General features: G+C 38.7%; 1 protein-coding gene across 10 annotated transcripts in view; it reads left to right on the top strand.

The window, feature by feature from the left end:
- The window catches only part of SH3KBP1 (SH3 domain containing kinase binding protein 1), a 217,967-nt gene that overhangs the window by 23,736 nt on the left and 179,108 nt on the right, over positions 1-15,123 (top strand). Inside the window, exon 1 of one of the 10 annotated variants that reach the window (XR_010428562.1) lies at positions 2,856-2,891. The exons of the other annotated variants lie outside the window; for them this stretch is intronic. The gene's annotated coding sequence lies outside the window, so the exon portion shown is untranslated. Of the gene's footprint in view, positions 1-2,855; positions 2,892-15,123 lie in introns of those variants that run through there. 10 annotated transcript variants of the gene reach the window in all.

Raw genomic sequence — 15,123 nt, 5'->3', positions numbered from 1 at the left:
TGATATTTCTTATATCCAAAACCATAATAGATTGCATATACACATATATTGCATATATACAATACATTGCATAGATACATTACAATGTTCTATTGAGGCAGTGCTACAAAGAAAAGATTACTTTCTTTGCAAACACAATGTAGTTTTGATATGCTGAAAATAAAAGAAACTACCCCTACATTTCTTTGCTGTTCAGTGATTATGTTTGACTTAGTGAGAACAAAGTGGTTATTCTAGAACAACTTACATGTCACTGCATTTGAAATATTTTCTCTTCTCTGTAACTGCTTCTGCTTCTCTGGAACGCTTTCTTAGGTTTTATAGAAGCTTTTTTTGTGAATATTTATTCCTGGTTAAACTAGTTGACAATAATTAAAGTGGATTTTTCCATACAGTTGCCTATAAAAAACTTTTCAAAAAATCATTACTTTGTATTTTGTGTAATGTTCCATATAACTTGCAGTAATTCTGGTTTTAGGAAAGCCATTCAGAGTTTTAGAAACATCTATTTCTTTTTTTTCTTTTTTTTTTTTTTAACTGGCATCTGTGTGCACACATATGTCTGCACATAAGAGGCCAGCTATTAGTACCTCTGGGCCTCCTTGATTTGTCATTGCAGACTAGGCTGTTAGTTTCTATAAAACTCTATAAACTTGGCTCTCCATTATGAAAAAGAGAGCCAGAACTACAATAAATTACATAAATAGATTTTATGTTAATCTTTTACAACAGCTTCAGAGGATCTTTGGTACTTTCCCTTTTCTAAGGGTATAAGTGTCTTTTTCTTTTTTCTTTTTCTTCTTCTAACTGTGTAAGCCTGTTGTGTGTTTAGACATATGCACATAATGAAGTAATTTCATTTTGCTTCAATAGCACTGCATATGTCGAGGTAATTTGGGAAAGTGGTCTGGTGGCAAATGTAGCCAGCCCATAGCGGGGGGTGTGGGGGTGGACACAGGAGCCTCAGGTGTTTCTGTGGGGACAAACATACTCCCATCCTAATCCTTGCTCCTGTCGTTGCCAAGAAGAACGAACAGCTCTGTGTCCGTCAGGCCGTAAAGATTAGGAGGAAATAACAGCCTCAGTGAGATGAAAGGGAGTGGAGGAGGAAAATGGATACCCTGTTTCTTGTTAATCTCTGAAAATCCGCACTTTGGGGTAGGGGGAAGAAACTATTTTGGTTCTCATTATGTGTTGGTAATATTTTTCTGCTTGAACTCTGATGAACTGTGAAGTTCTGTGGGACAAATGTAGGCTTCCTCTAAGCTTTCTCCTGGCTGAATCTGCTGCTGAATTTAGGAGGTGCTGGATTTAGTGTTCTAAACAAATGTGGCCTCTGAATTTCTGCTATGGAAATATAATAATCTAAATATGAATATTTGCAAGTTCTCCCCCTTAGTACCTCATTTTTAAGGCCTCTTATTTCTAAAATTACTTCAAACTGTGGCATCCTGTTGCATAATTAAAATATAAATAGCTTTTTCTCAATAGAAAGTTCACAAAATCACAAAATACACTGAATTGGAAGGGACCCACAAGGATCACCAAGTCCAACTCCTAGCTCTGCACCCATTCTCATAAAATATTACTCCCTGCTCTTTCCTTCCTTCCCTCCTTTTTCTTTTTTTTTTTTTTTTAGTCAGCATCCAAGACTGTCTTCTAAAAAACTAAAAACCACATTGTGTTCAAGCTGAGACTGAGGAAGAATTTAAAGTCAAATACGTTTTTCATAGTTGAGCATTTCCTCTCTAAATTAGGTAACATGGAGTGGAAGATAAAAATTTACCAAAAGTGTAGTTAGTTTATGAATCTCTTGAGTGAAAACCTTTATGTTTCTTCAGTTTTTCCTGTGTAAATCTCCTTGTATCTGGAGAGCTATAGTCAAACAAAACAGCCATCCCATTAGAAAGCTGGTTGAGTGTGATCATTCTGCCCAGTAAGATTATAAGTAATTGTGAACTTTCTCTTTTGTTTTTGGAAAATTTTTGACCCAGTGTATGCAGAGTGGAGCTCACCAGCAACCAGTTCATGCCCCATTGCCAACGTGTGTGTCAACAAGGTAATTAAGAGGCAGGCAAAAAGAGGTGCTACAGATGAGTGGTGAACTTGAATGCAACTCCAAATTCCCATTGCTTGTCAGAGTTGGTTCTAAGAGTAGTTGATAAAGTTACTCGAAGGTAAAAACTATTCATGAAATTCTTGAGGTGCTTTGCATTCTACCTTCAAGTGGTGGGAATAATTTCTTCACTTTTCCTTCCTGTGATTTTATTTCCTTTTGAATAAGTTCATGATGACATTCCAAATAAACTGTTGGGGTTTGCAAAAATTGAATGTTTGGCTGAAATGAAACCATGGGATTAACATGGTAAGGAGTCCTGAATGGTCTCTGTTAGCATTTGTGCACAGATTATGGAGGTGCAGTTTGGAAGAAAAGATACGGAAATCAGAAATGAAAAAAATTAGGGAAATGCAGTATACTGAAATGTTTATGAAAAGACAAAAATGTAAAGTGTTACTTAAGCAAATAAAACCCCCCATATTTTTCAAGGGAGTAGTAGGTCATGAATGTGGAAAAGACTTTTGGAGTTGCCTGTAGAAAAAGTGGTTTTAAATTTCTTGAAATAAATGCAAATTAGGAGAACACTGAAGTGGAGTTGTCTGAAGACAGATGTGAGAAAGAAAAGGAAAGGGGAGGTAGCAATGATATGTATGCAGTACATGTGCAGTACTTTTTTTTCAAGGGACTTTCACTATGAAGTTGTATCAGAGGTGCTTCCTGTTCTTGAATCTGCAAAACAACTGCTCTGAATTTTTTCTATACAGCCACGAGAAAAAGAGATTCATACCCTTCTTATGCTCTGCAATTCAGTATGCAAGGCGTAACAGAAAAGGTATTTGAAATTTATTTTCTGTTTTCATTGCTGAGTAGTCTGGGGCTATGGTCACTTGGAAGATTTTGTGGAAGAAGTTCATCTAAATATGAGAAAAAAATCTTTGGTCTCTCTTTAAGATCTGACTTACCTTTGTCCATCTTTGAAGATACCTACTTTTATTAGAGTTACTGGTGCTGAATACGTAAGAAATGTATGAAGGTGTATCTGGTTGTTGTCTTTTTCTGTTTTCTTTCAATTTTTCAGGTAGAGAAATAGAAGTATGAGTGGAGAATTATGTATTGTTCCTGGCTGTCTGCTTTACTTCTCAGTTAAGCAGCTGAAAAAGAGGAGGTAGCAGGTGATTGCAGTGTTGTTCATTTACACGGTATAAAGTTGGTTTTCAATATCTTTCTGTTTTGAAAACTTTAACTTGAAATCCATACTCTGCACTGCAAAACTGTGTTTGTAAGTGTGACAGTGTCTGAGACAGATTTTGCTGATAGCAAATGAAGATGCAGAAAGCAGGAAACTGGTGCAGAGCCATGCTTGCTGGCTTTAATTTTCAAAGCGAATTCTATGTGGGATTGAATAGTGTTATACTGGTAAACTGAATTTCTGCGTGTGACAACCTTAAAGCTTGTCTGTACTCCAGAGAGCTTGCCAATATTGTTAGCAGAACTGGGGGTAAATTTATTTTAAGTAAGAAGTTTAGTGGTAGTTGTTTTTGCAATTCTGGTGTATAGCTTGTGTTTTAGAATCAACGAAACAGGATAGGGAGTTTGTGTAGCTGTACTGCTGGCTCGGGTCAGAACAGCAACCTGGATTTCTTGTTATGCAAGCAGAATCATCATCATCATGGCTGGGCTTCGTGAATGAAGATTTGGGAAGGCTCTATCCACATTTGTTACAGGCACGTTGGTGACTTATGAGGCCAATACGTGACAGACATATCTGATTGCAAAAGGCACAGCAGAAAGACTCTTTGGATGGTATATTCTGCAATACACGGTTCTTTCTGCATTGCCTTTTCTCCTCGAGGGTGATCCTGCGTGTGTTTCTCAAAGGAGACAGCTGTGTTATAGATGGTGTGTCTCCAGGCCTCCTGATTTGAGGCCAGAGTAGACCAGTTATGGTGATCAATCAGAATGCAATCTTTAAATAGTGCATGTTAGTTGTAGGATGTCAGGGATGTTGATGCTGAATCATAAGTACATGGTGGAGGTCCTTATCTGTTGCTTGTCATTTAATTTTCTTCTCTGTGTTTTGTTTGTTTGATTTTAATTTCCACAACCATCCTGAGGTTGCAGGGGACTGTGAGTGATTCCTTGCTGAGACCCCTGTGCTTGTTACACGTCCCTATCCATCCCTGTTAGTGCTTTCATAAAACCTTTCATAAGACTGGTCCCGTGCACATGCAGGGGCCCTTTGCAGCCATAGTTTGGCTCCTGGGAGGGAAAAGAGAATATTCCCCATATCCCAGAACACTTTGGTTCCTGCAATGCTTTCTGCTTCCCTGGCCCTTCAGGTGCTGTTTGGTACCTGTCAGGTCAGAGAAGCAACCAACTCCTGCTGGTCAGAGAAGCAACCAACTTCCCTCCTGCTTAGCCAGTAACTTTTGCACTCTCTGACACCTCTGTGACTTCCTGCTTTTGCTTTGGGGCTGTAGGTTTGTATTGCCTTCACTGCTCCCCTCAGCACTCGGAATACTGTTAATTGAGTGATGTCTGAGTCAGCTTTGCCCAAGTAGCCACTTGTCGCAGTTCGATTCACTTAAGAGTTGGACTCAATGGTCCTTGTGGATCCCTTCCAACTCACAATATTTTGTGATTCTGTGAAAGTTATGACATCAGTGGAGGCGCTGAGGTTGTATATAGACTGGGGAAAGCAATGTTATTTCTGTCCATACCTGAAAAGATAACTTGCTTTATGATTCAGTGAATGGTTATGTTGGGCTTTTTGGTTTGATTTTGTTCTTTTTTATGCATACTTGCCAGGAATTTGCAATTCAGTTACTGAACTTCTTGTGTGTGTGTGTGTGTGTGTGTTGGAAATCTTACTAGAATACTGTCTATGTATTTGTTTTAAGGAAATGTTTTAGATTGTAGCATCCTAACTGTTAGGTTGTCTTGGGAATAAAAGCCAGGACTACTAGTTTCTTATTCCAAGTTCTGGGTATGGCCATTAAACTTGTTATCCTTACAGTGAAATGTAAGAGAATATAATTAGTGAAAGAAACTCAGATTGGTTCCATCATGTGAAAATGTTGCCTCTTTGAGCTTTTGTTTCTGTCAACAGCAATTAAGATTTTGTGGGGAGAAACATAACATCATGGGTGTGTTATTTTGTATTATTGTTGCTCTTACTGCAGTGAAAGTAAAACTAATAAAACAAAATCTTTCTCCCTCTCCCAACCCATCTCCTCAAAGACACAGATCCGCAAGATGGTCTTGTACCAGTCAGTAGTCTCTGACTTGGCTGTGTTCGCTCTTACAAGGGAATTGAGCACTCTGGGCTCTCCTGGATGCCCACGGCATGATTACAAATGATGTCACACCTCAACCTGTTCGTCTGGATTCAGAGGAGATGGGAGAGCTCCCAGTGAGGCAGCTGCCCTGAGTGTTTGGCCTGGAAGTGATCTGAGACTCCCAGGCAGTGAGAGAGGCTCTTTCCCATCCCCTGTGACAGGTCACTGGTGATACTCCCAGCTGGATGGGAAGGGTGCCATGCTCATTGCAGTCAGCAGAATGGATCCCGTATGTTTATCGTGGGGGCAAGCGTGGAGTTGGCTGGCTGGTGGTGATCAGTTTGTTGGATATGTTTTCATGGCAGGCTTTGAGAGGGGGATTTCCCCGGGGGAGTGTGGGGGTGTGGAACAGACAGGAAAAATTGTTGTTGTTTGGGGCTGTCAGCTGTTGGATATTTTGTGGGAACCAGCCTGTGAACATTTTATAAAGTATGTGAAAGTGAGAGGGTTTTAAATACGTGCAGCACTCATGTAGTGAACACACAGTAATGTGAAGCTTCAGTATTAAGGTTTTTATTAGTTTTTAGTGACTAGTACATTGTATTTCAAAAAGTAACCTTCTGAAAAGACATTGGCTTACTTGTAATTGTATATTGATAGAACTGATGGAAATCCAGCCATGGATCCAACTTCTCCCATGGCAGGGGAATTTGAGGGAAATGGTCTTTAAGGTCCCCTCCCCTAACCATTCTATAATTCTATGAAATTTATGATTTCGCAAACAAAATGTGTTGCTTTTCATTCTTTATGCATTGTAATTGCTGATGTTTAAAAACATTATTATTTAAATACACATAATATTGTTTTACCGACAGAGTTTAGTGTAGGTAGTATAAGTTAATATACAAAGGAAACTCAATTATTTCCTCTTCTTGTTCAGGTTTGTCTTTTGTATTCTTAAGAAAACCTCAATAGAGTGTTCCTGTTTAAAATCTGCTGTTGTTTAAATTGTAAATTACAAAAAATACCCGCAAAACACAACAAATTTGGACTAAAAGGGAAACTAACCACTTTTCTGTTTTCCTCTTTCTGAAACTCCAAGCCATGAGGAGAATCTAATCAGGGACTGAAACATGGACTGAATGTGCTATCCAGAAGTTATCTTTTCAAAGATAACTTCTTTGGAGATATAATATCATAATTCTTTAAAGTAGCTTCAGTTTCTTCAGAGCTTAGTTATATGCTATTATTATTTGAAGTCTGTGTTATATAGAGAATTCAATGTGGTTATGGCAATAACCTCTTAAAGTAGCTTCCATAAGGATTTATAGAATTGATAGGATTAGATGGTTGATGGCGTTTCTCCAGCCTAGCCCTAAAAGGTTGGGAGGCAGAGAAGGTGTCCTGAACTTATACTTTCTCTTCCCTGAAATCAGTTTTTTCTTTTTTTTTCCCCTCTGGCAACTTTACAAGCTCCGGATGTTTTTATTTTCTCTGTAGATTGTGTGTGGGTGGGTATGCTAGTAATCCATGTATTTTGGTCTGATTCATTTTCACACTTGTTCTGGCAATTGTTTTACTGTTGGAGGAGGCTGCTGTGAGAAACTCTTCTCTGTAGGTAAAATCTGTAGAGGTGCTTAGCAGCATTTGCTAAATATATCTTGCAAATATATATCTTGAAAAATATACTTCTACAGTTTGGGATTTAAAGAGAGTACAACTGTGTATCTGATTTTTCCTGGCAGGACCAAAAAAATCATTAAGATTCTTAAAACACAAGCTCCTAGAAAATTGAATTGCAGTTCAGTCCCACTGCTATTTGAAGATAACGTGTGAATACTTGTCAATATTTCCACCTTTTTTGCAATTTAATTACAAGGCCCTGAGGTGGATTCCCTCTACTTTAGGAAACATTATCTGATTCTGATGGTTTTAATATTTGTTTGCAAAAAAGTAAGAGAAAGAGTATTCTGAATGCCTGTGGTGTAGCTGCAGCATTTAATAATCGTAATTGTGAAGGGTTGTACTTCAAGTTTAGTCTGCCAAATAGTCCATTTTCTCCATTACAATGATCCAGACTTCATCTACTGATTTTCTTTCAGTTTGTATTACTTAAATTTTAAGTAACAATAACAGTAAGTAAGAATGAAGATGGGAACAAGAGGGACATGTAGAAAAAAAGAAAGCTATCAGGGATTGCAAGACTAGTTGCTCTAACTGCTGCTGTCATGACTTAATGGTACTGTTTACTTCTGATTAAACACTATAATTTATTAATAGTAAATATATGTGTGTATGTGGGGGTTGTTTAGAGATGTTGATTTTTAATTTATTTGGATTTTCTCTGTTGTATTTGGGGTTTACTTCTATGTACAGAAGTGCTGGGTTTTTTGTGAGGTATCATGTATAGACCATTTAACAGCTTTCATGTTTTTATAAAGTGTCGTTCCAGTATCAACTGAAATGACAAACTATTTGCATTATTTGCTATTAGAAATAATGTTTGAGTAATTAGGTATCTTTGTGTTCTGTGTCTGTAAGTGCTGCAATTTCCTCCTAAAATCTTATGGGAACCATTGGGGAAGCTGATGGTGAAGACAGTCCTTAAAGGATCCACCATTTCTTGCCGTCACTTAATTATTTACTCTACTAGAATTTCACTGGCGCTGTTGGTAAAATTATAATAGGACAGAGTACATTAGAGCAGTTTAGGTTTATGATCAGGGAACATGTTGTTCTCTTCAGAGTTGGAAAGAGATGAGTGTATGTGAGTCTCGTAATCCTCACTTTTTGGCTTCGTTACAGCCATATGAAATATATTATTGCATATATATATACATTCTAGTTGTTTAGTTACCCTTGGAAAAGACAAAAGTGCAAGTAAACTACCATCCTGTAATAGGATGAGTTATTAGTTTTGACTTCAGACTTCTTCAGTCATGGATACTTAGCGCTAAAGGTTGTGATGGGGGATGGTGAGGAATGAAAGGCAAGAAACAAGTAAAGCATACGTTTTTAAAAATAACATTGGTACCTCCTTGCCAGTGAAAAGGAACAAGGCAAACCTGTCATCTTTACAGAAGGAGGTAGTGACTTCTGCTTTTATTGAAATTTTTTTTTGACTGGGAATATTGAGGGAAATAAATGCGTCACAAGTAATTCAAGACTGTGCAAGGTCTGTGTATTTGCTGCTTCACAAAACCTCGATTTGTCTATTTCCCACTTCACGAGAACTCACTGCACCTTTTGAAAGATTGATTCAGTACTCGTTCTTCCAGAGAACTTGCATTCACCTTCCCAGAAACCATAAGCCAATATTGTCAAAAGCCTTGTTAAAAACACCTTTCCAACAGAAAACGTCTTTAAAACAGAAACCTCTTTCGTAACTTTCTTGATTGCTTAAGGTTGCAAGTTATTCCCATTATTTTGACTGGTTCACGATAGCCAGCTTAGCTAAGCCTTAGTTTCCCTTTTAAACATGCTTTGGTGTGTTTGGGCAGCCTGATTTGTCTGTCAGTGTTTACTTAATAACTGATAACACAAACCAAATGAAAATCCTTTTTATCCTTTTGGGTGGAAATGATTCTCTTTGTATTTGGAGCCAAGATCATCCTGACATTCAGCATTCCTTTTGCCACCTGTGTTTATCAGCTTTTTAATTGCTTGATTTGTTTTGTTTTTGTTTTTGTTCCCTGCCCCAAGCTTCCTTATAGTGCTGCCCCCAGGGCCTTGCCAGCAGGTGAGCAGACTGGCTGTCCTACTGCACATTGCTGTCACCTTGTCTGCATCACATGGCCATGGCACTTCAGAGACATGGTTCATACACTGTCATCAGCCACTGCTGAGTCACTGGCCCAATGAGTACCTAATAATTATAGGTAGAAGAAGATAAAATTCAGATCTTCATGTTTTCTTTATGCTTCTCAGATGTGCTATGTCTTAATTTTATTGTACTGTCCAGTACAAAGACAAAATGTAATTTGTTCCTCCTTCTAAAATGACCTCCTTCCAAGATTGAATTGCAGAAGTATAGATGGAAAAATGTCTGTAATTCAGAGCTACCACGTTAACAATCTTGAATAAAAAATATCTAAAATTCACCGACCAAAAAGGTGCACATGTGTCTCAATGTAGCTTTCAGTAAATTTTTTAATGCTTCCCTTTTGTTTTAGAGGAGTCTAATTCTGAAACTTAGTCGAATAGTTGCTATATAATTTGTTTCATGAAATTAGGTTCTTCTAAGTGGAATTACCTGAAAGGTGGTGTTGTGTGTGTACAGAAGGACATAAGCTAAGTTTTTTCTTCTGTTCCCACACACCTTATTAATTTTGCAACCTTCAGTTGATTAGTAATGGTCTGTGGTGTGTTACTGTATTTACCTTTCTTTGAGGCATCTGTCCCTTCAAACTGAGAGCACTGGAAGGCCTATGGTTGTGAATTTGAGTTGATCAGTTTTCATGAACGAATTGTCACAATTAATGATGGTTAATTAAAAAACAAAAACTGGTTTGTTACTGATGTTGTGTAAAAGTGTATAATGCTAAGGTTAAACTAAAATCCTGGAAGGATTTGAGTTAGCTTGCTGTGAGATATCACCAGTATTTTTCCCTGCAGAAGGAAAGATCATATGTACTTTGAAACCTCCTTTCAGTAGTTCACGGAATAACTAGGAGGATACAACTGCTTACATCCACCAGTTCTTGTGGGACTGAGCACTGTATTTCAGTCATAAGCTGCTCTGTGGTTCTGCATAGAAAACTTTCCAATTTCTCTATTGTCATCTGACATGTTTTTAGTAGGTAATATGAACTTCTGCAGCCTTTCAGACAATGTGAAAGTTTTTTAAAGACTATTCAAACTGGTAGACATCAGGGGAAACTTTTGAGTAAGTGGAGGAATTAAACTGTAAAATAAATGCTCTTTTTCAAACTATAATCCCTTTCCTGGTATTTTCAGCAATACATATATAGGTGTTCATGCAGTAGGTGTGCATAAGGTGTGTACGCTGTATGCAGAAATAAACCCTGGATCTAAAACCAGAACATACAAATTAAGGTATGAGAAATTATTTTTAAAGGGACTTTCACTTTACAAAATAAAGAAAGGAAGTTTATTCTCTAGCATCATCCATTAATTCAGCCTTTTTTACTCCACTAAGCAATTGCATAAGGTTGTTTTTTTTTAAATCTGAGAGGTTTTACGAATAAGTAGAATGTGTGTTGCTTGTGCCTCTGAACCCTGCTGACACTTGCAGTGACACTCTGTAATATTGACCCCATTTCTTTGTGCTGGGATTTTTACCACTGCATTATTTCCTTAGTGAACATTCAGATATTTAGAAAAGAGCAGTTTTTGTTTGGTCTCTTTAAACTGAGTGTACTGTACTCCCAGTAGTTTGCTTTTTTTAAGGTTCATGTGTTTCCATTAGAAGCTGCCCTTCTCTTCCCACTTCCCCACCCCACAGCTTCTGTGTGGGTTTTATTTTCTCATGGAGCTGAAACTGGGTGTACAAGTTACAGGGTTGAAGAACTCCTGCAGGGCTGCCTTACTTATGCCTGGAGTTACTTGTAATGTGTTGGTAACCTGCCTCTCCAATCTCTGTACCGTGTCCTTCTGCTGTCAAATTGTAGCTCCATGACACTGAGCACCATAAAGAATGAGAGAAAATACTTATTATACCTGTGTCAGAAAGAGGTTTTTATTTGAAGACTGGTTATATTAGTGGAGGCTTTCTTGGTCACGCCTTTGATTGAGCCTGTCTGTACTAAAATGAGATTCTCAAGTCCTACTATTGAAGAATGTATGTGGAAGGACAGACAGGGAGATGGGATTTGAGTTTTAACAACCAGCAGTGCCAGGATTTGCTAATGAGTGCTAACAGATGTATTTGTTTTCTGCTGATGTTTTCAGACATTCAGAAAGTAAAAACAGGATTTACAGGGAGAGGCTAAATTACTATCTCTTACTAGACTGCGTTGTTGGAAAAATTGACTAGGCTCCCAGACTTGGTATCCTCTCATCAGATCTGGCAACAAGCAATGAAATTAAAGATAAATACTGGCTACAGGCAATTATTTTTAGTTAAAGCCAATTAATATTAGCTGGTTAGACTGCTTGAGAGAAAAGGGAAGTTTGCATCACTGGAGCATGATACGGAGTAACAGGGGGAGACTTGAACTTCAAACAGCATTCTTGGTACTGTGCTGCCATTATAGTGACACCATCATTTTATTCAACTTCATCTCAAAGTAGTAAGATTTTGCATTCCTGCTGCTGTTGGGGAAATGCAGGTAAGTAGGACCTGCGGAAAGGTGTCACATGATGGATTTGTGAAGTAAACCACCACAGATGCAAAGATACATAGGATAAAATAATACAAAACCAAAATGTTCTTTGTAGACATTATGGATGAACATCCTAACTTGTGGTAGGAATATGCATCTCCTGCTGTGGTGTACCATTGTTCTTTCATGGTTATAAGAGTGTTAGTGTAATGTATTGCCAGAGAGCTCCTGCTATGCAGCAGCTTTATAGCAGAGCTTTGCTTCGGGGCCATCTAGTAAAACCCTGCTCAGGAAGCAAACAGGCTGTACCAGTAAAAGCTCAGTCAGTTAAACCAGTTTAGCTAGTTTAAGTCAGTGGTAGGAGCTTCTGCTGGTTCAATTACAAATCACACCTGGTAGTCTTCCTGCTTCAGCTATGCTAACAGAAGTTTGCAAGTGGGTACCATTTTGGGAAATTCCGCTTTGGTTGTTTACCGTATGTAGCACATTGTTGCATTGTAGTCTTTTCCTTTTTTCCCCTTCTCCTTTTGTATCTTTTTTTTCCCATCCTCTCCAAGGAATTTACAGCTATGCCTCTTAGTTGAACGTAGCTGCTCTTGGATATGGTTATTAACTACCCGCCTCTCTACCTGATACATTTACTGCACTCTTGGAAGAAACAAGAGGAGTTTAAGGTTTGAATTCTGTAAGTGGAAGAAACAGAGAGTAGTTAATATTCAGATTTTATTCTCAAGTGAAAGAGCTAGAATGAATAATGACAGCTGTGTAAGCTGTGCGAGATAATAGGACAGCATTTAAGATCCAAATAACTATTGCTTTTTCATAAAACAGTAGCATTAACTCTGTTTTTGTATTCAAATATTAGCAGATGAGACAACTGGAAAGGACTGATTGAACAGTTTCTCTAGCCTTTTTTTAAAGTGAAAGGGATGCCTACTCGGTATCTGGAAACAGCTGCTTTAAGATGAACCCATAGTGAGCTAACTCCACTGTACAGGAAATGTAGCTAAAGCACCCAGTGACATTATTTAAAATGTTAATGAAGCATTTTCGTGCACTGCAGAAACCGTAGCTATGCTAGCACAAAACCAAAGTTGTGTTCAGTGGTGTACTGCCTTGCAGCTCCACTCTCCTGGGTGCACTTGTGTGCAGAGAGAAAAGCTGTACAGCTTGTACTATGTTAGATTGCTTTCATGAAAGTAGTAAGAATGATGTGACTAAGCAAAGTTTGGGGAAGCACAAGTTTGATGAGGAAAGAAACAGAATAAATAAGAAAAGACATGGAAGAAATGGGCACAGGACAAACCACATAAATTCAGGCATCTCTTGACAGTGTTGAAAAAAGCAGTGCTCTAATATCTGCCAATTATGTGGTGGATTACATAGGAACTTCTCTAGAACCTGGTTCTAGCCTGTAGCAGTTCCTTCCCATTGCTGTTTCCAACTTAACCTATTGTAACAGAAGTTATTCAGCATCCTTTCTATTCCTGCATTTAGGAAAGGTAACTTCTTGGGAATTAATTCTGCCACACTGCTTGTGTTAAAGCTTATTGTGGACAGATTATGATTTTTGCCAAAAACTCTGTAATAGCATAGTTCCTCACAGGAAAGTTGGATGCTGTTATAATGCATGGTCAGTCTTTGTCATTGTAGCTCACAGGATGTATATATGTTCTAAAAAATACATTTTAATCTGCAAGGTGGTGTTTTAGTTTATCATGTAAGTAAGAATGAGTGTTGGAATTGCTTGAATAGTTATGTTTTATGTGGCTTAATTTCTTTTCCTAGCCCTCATATGAATGCTTGCTCTTTGTTATGATTGATTGCAAAAGTAAAGATAACTTTATTTGCAGTGTTTTTGCTTTGGGAGACCGATTTTATTCTGTCAAATGTCATTCAGTAACACTAGGTTATATTTGCTTCCACAGTATAAAGCATTCTCTCCTCTCTCTATCATTGCTGCAACCCAGCCTGATATCTGAAAAACAAGTGTTATTTTCATTCATACATCATAAAGGTCGCATAGACAGATCTGATACAATGCCTAACCCACAATAAAATCTCAGAGGAGATTAGTTCCAGACAGAAAATTGATTTTCTCAGAAGAAACCTTAAGGGAGGCTCCTGGGGAGTAGCAGAAAGCAAAAATTGATCATCTTTTCAAGAAGGAAAAGAAGGAGAATTTGGGGAACTCAAGCCTCACGTTGACCTCCTGGAGTAATTTCCAAACACATGAAGGACAAGAAACTGGTTGGCAGTAGTCAGCATAGATTTATGAAAGGAAACTCATGTCTGAACAGTCTGTTAGTTTTCTACCATGAGATCACTGACTTGGTGGAGTGGATGTTGTTTATGTTTATGACTTGTTTATGTTTATGACTTCAGCAAAGTATTTGACACCTCCTTCCATATCTTGACAAACTGATGAGATGCAGACCAGGTAAGTGGATGGTGAGGTGGACTGAAAACCGTCAGAAGTGCCAGACTCAAAAGGTTGTGATCAGCAGCAGGAGGTCCAGCTGAAGGCCAGTCACTGGCAGTGTTCCACAGGGAGGGATAATGGAGTGATGCTGCTCAGTCTTCAGGAATGACCTGGATGACAGAGCAGAGAGGACTCTGAGCAAGTTGGCAGGTGATGCAAAAGTGGGAAGTGTTTGAGTCCCCAGAGGATTGTGCTGCCATTCTTAGAGGCCTCAACAGGCAGCAGTACAGGCTGTGTCTGAGTGTCTGGAAAACAGCTTTGCAGAGATGGACCCAGGGATCCTGGTGGACAACAAGTAGATGATGAGCCAAGAACTGGTGCTCGTGGCAAGGGCAGGTCCTCACTGCCTGGGCTGCATTAGGCTGAGTGTTGTGAGGAGATGGAGTGTTTCTCCTTTCTGGAGAGGCACATGTGGAGTGCTGTGTCCAATTGTGGGTCCTCCAGTACAAGAGAGAGATGGAGGTAGTGGAGTGAGTCCTGTGAAGAGCCCTGAAGATGGATGAGGGATTGGACAAGCATGTGACATCTGAGGAGAGTGTGAGTGAGATGGGACTGTTCAGCCTGGAGAAGAGAAGACTCAAGGTTTTGTTATTGATGTGTCTGAATACATGATGTGATGGAGTACAGAAAGTGGAGCCAGAATCCTCTTGGCAGTGGAAGGAAGAGAGACAATGGCTATGAATTGAAATATAGGAAAATCATTTAAACATAAGAAAAAATGTTTTATTGCGAGGTTGGCCGAACACTGGAACAGGTTTTCCAGGGATGTTGTGTACCCTTCATCCTTGAATGTAATTAAAAGCCTGCAGAACGCAGCCTTCAGTATCCTGCTCTCACTGACCCTGTTCTGAGCAGAGGTGCCTTCCTGCCTTCAGCCATTCTGTGAGTCTGTGAAAGCAATTAGTTGGATCACAGTACTTTGGCTCTATAGACATCACTCAGCTAAGGAGTAGTAAACAGGAGTGTCAGTTGAAGTATGGAGGACAAGACACCTAGAGGCTGTATGTGGGGAACAAGTGA

This window comes from Pseudopipra pipra, chromosome 2 (genome assembly GCF_036250125.1).
Source record: "Pseudopipra pipra isolate bDixPip1 chromosome 2, bDixPip1.hap1, whole genome shotgun sequence".
Classification (NCBI taxonomy): Eukaryota; Metazoa; Chordata; class Aves; order Passeriformes; family Pipridae; genus Pseudopipra; species Pseudopipra pipra.
Note: the sequence above shows the minus strand (reverse complement) of the source record. Positions and strands in the feature narration are given on the sequence as shown.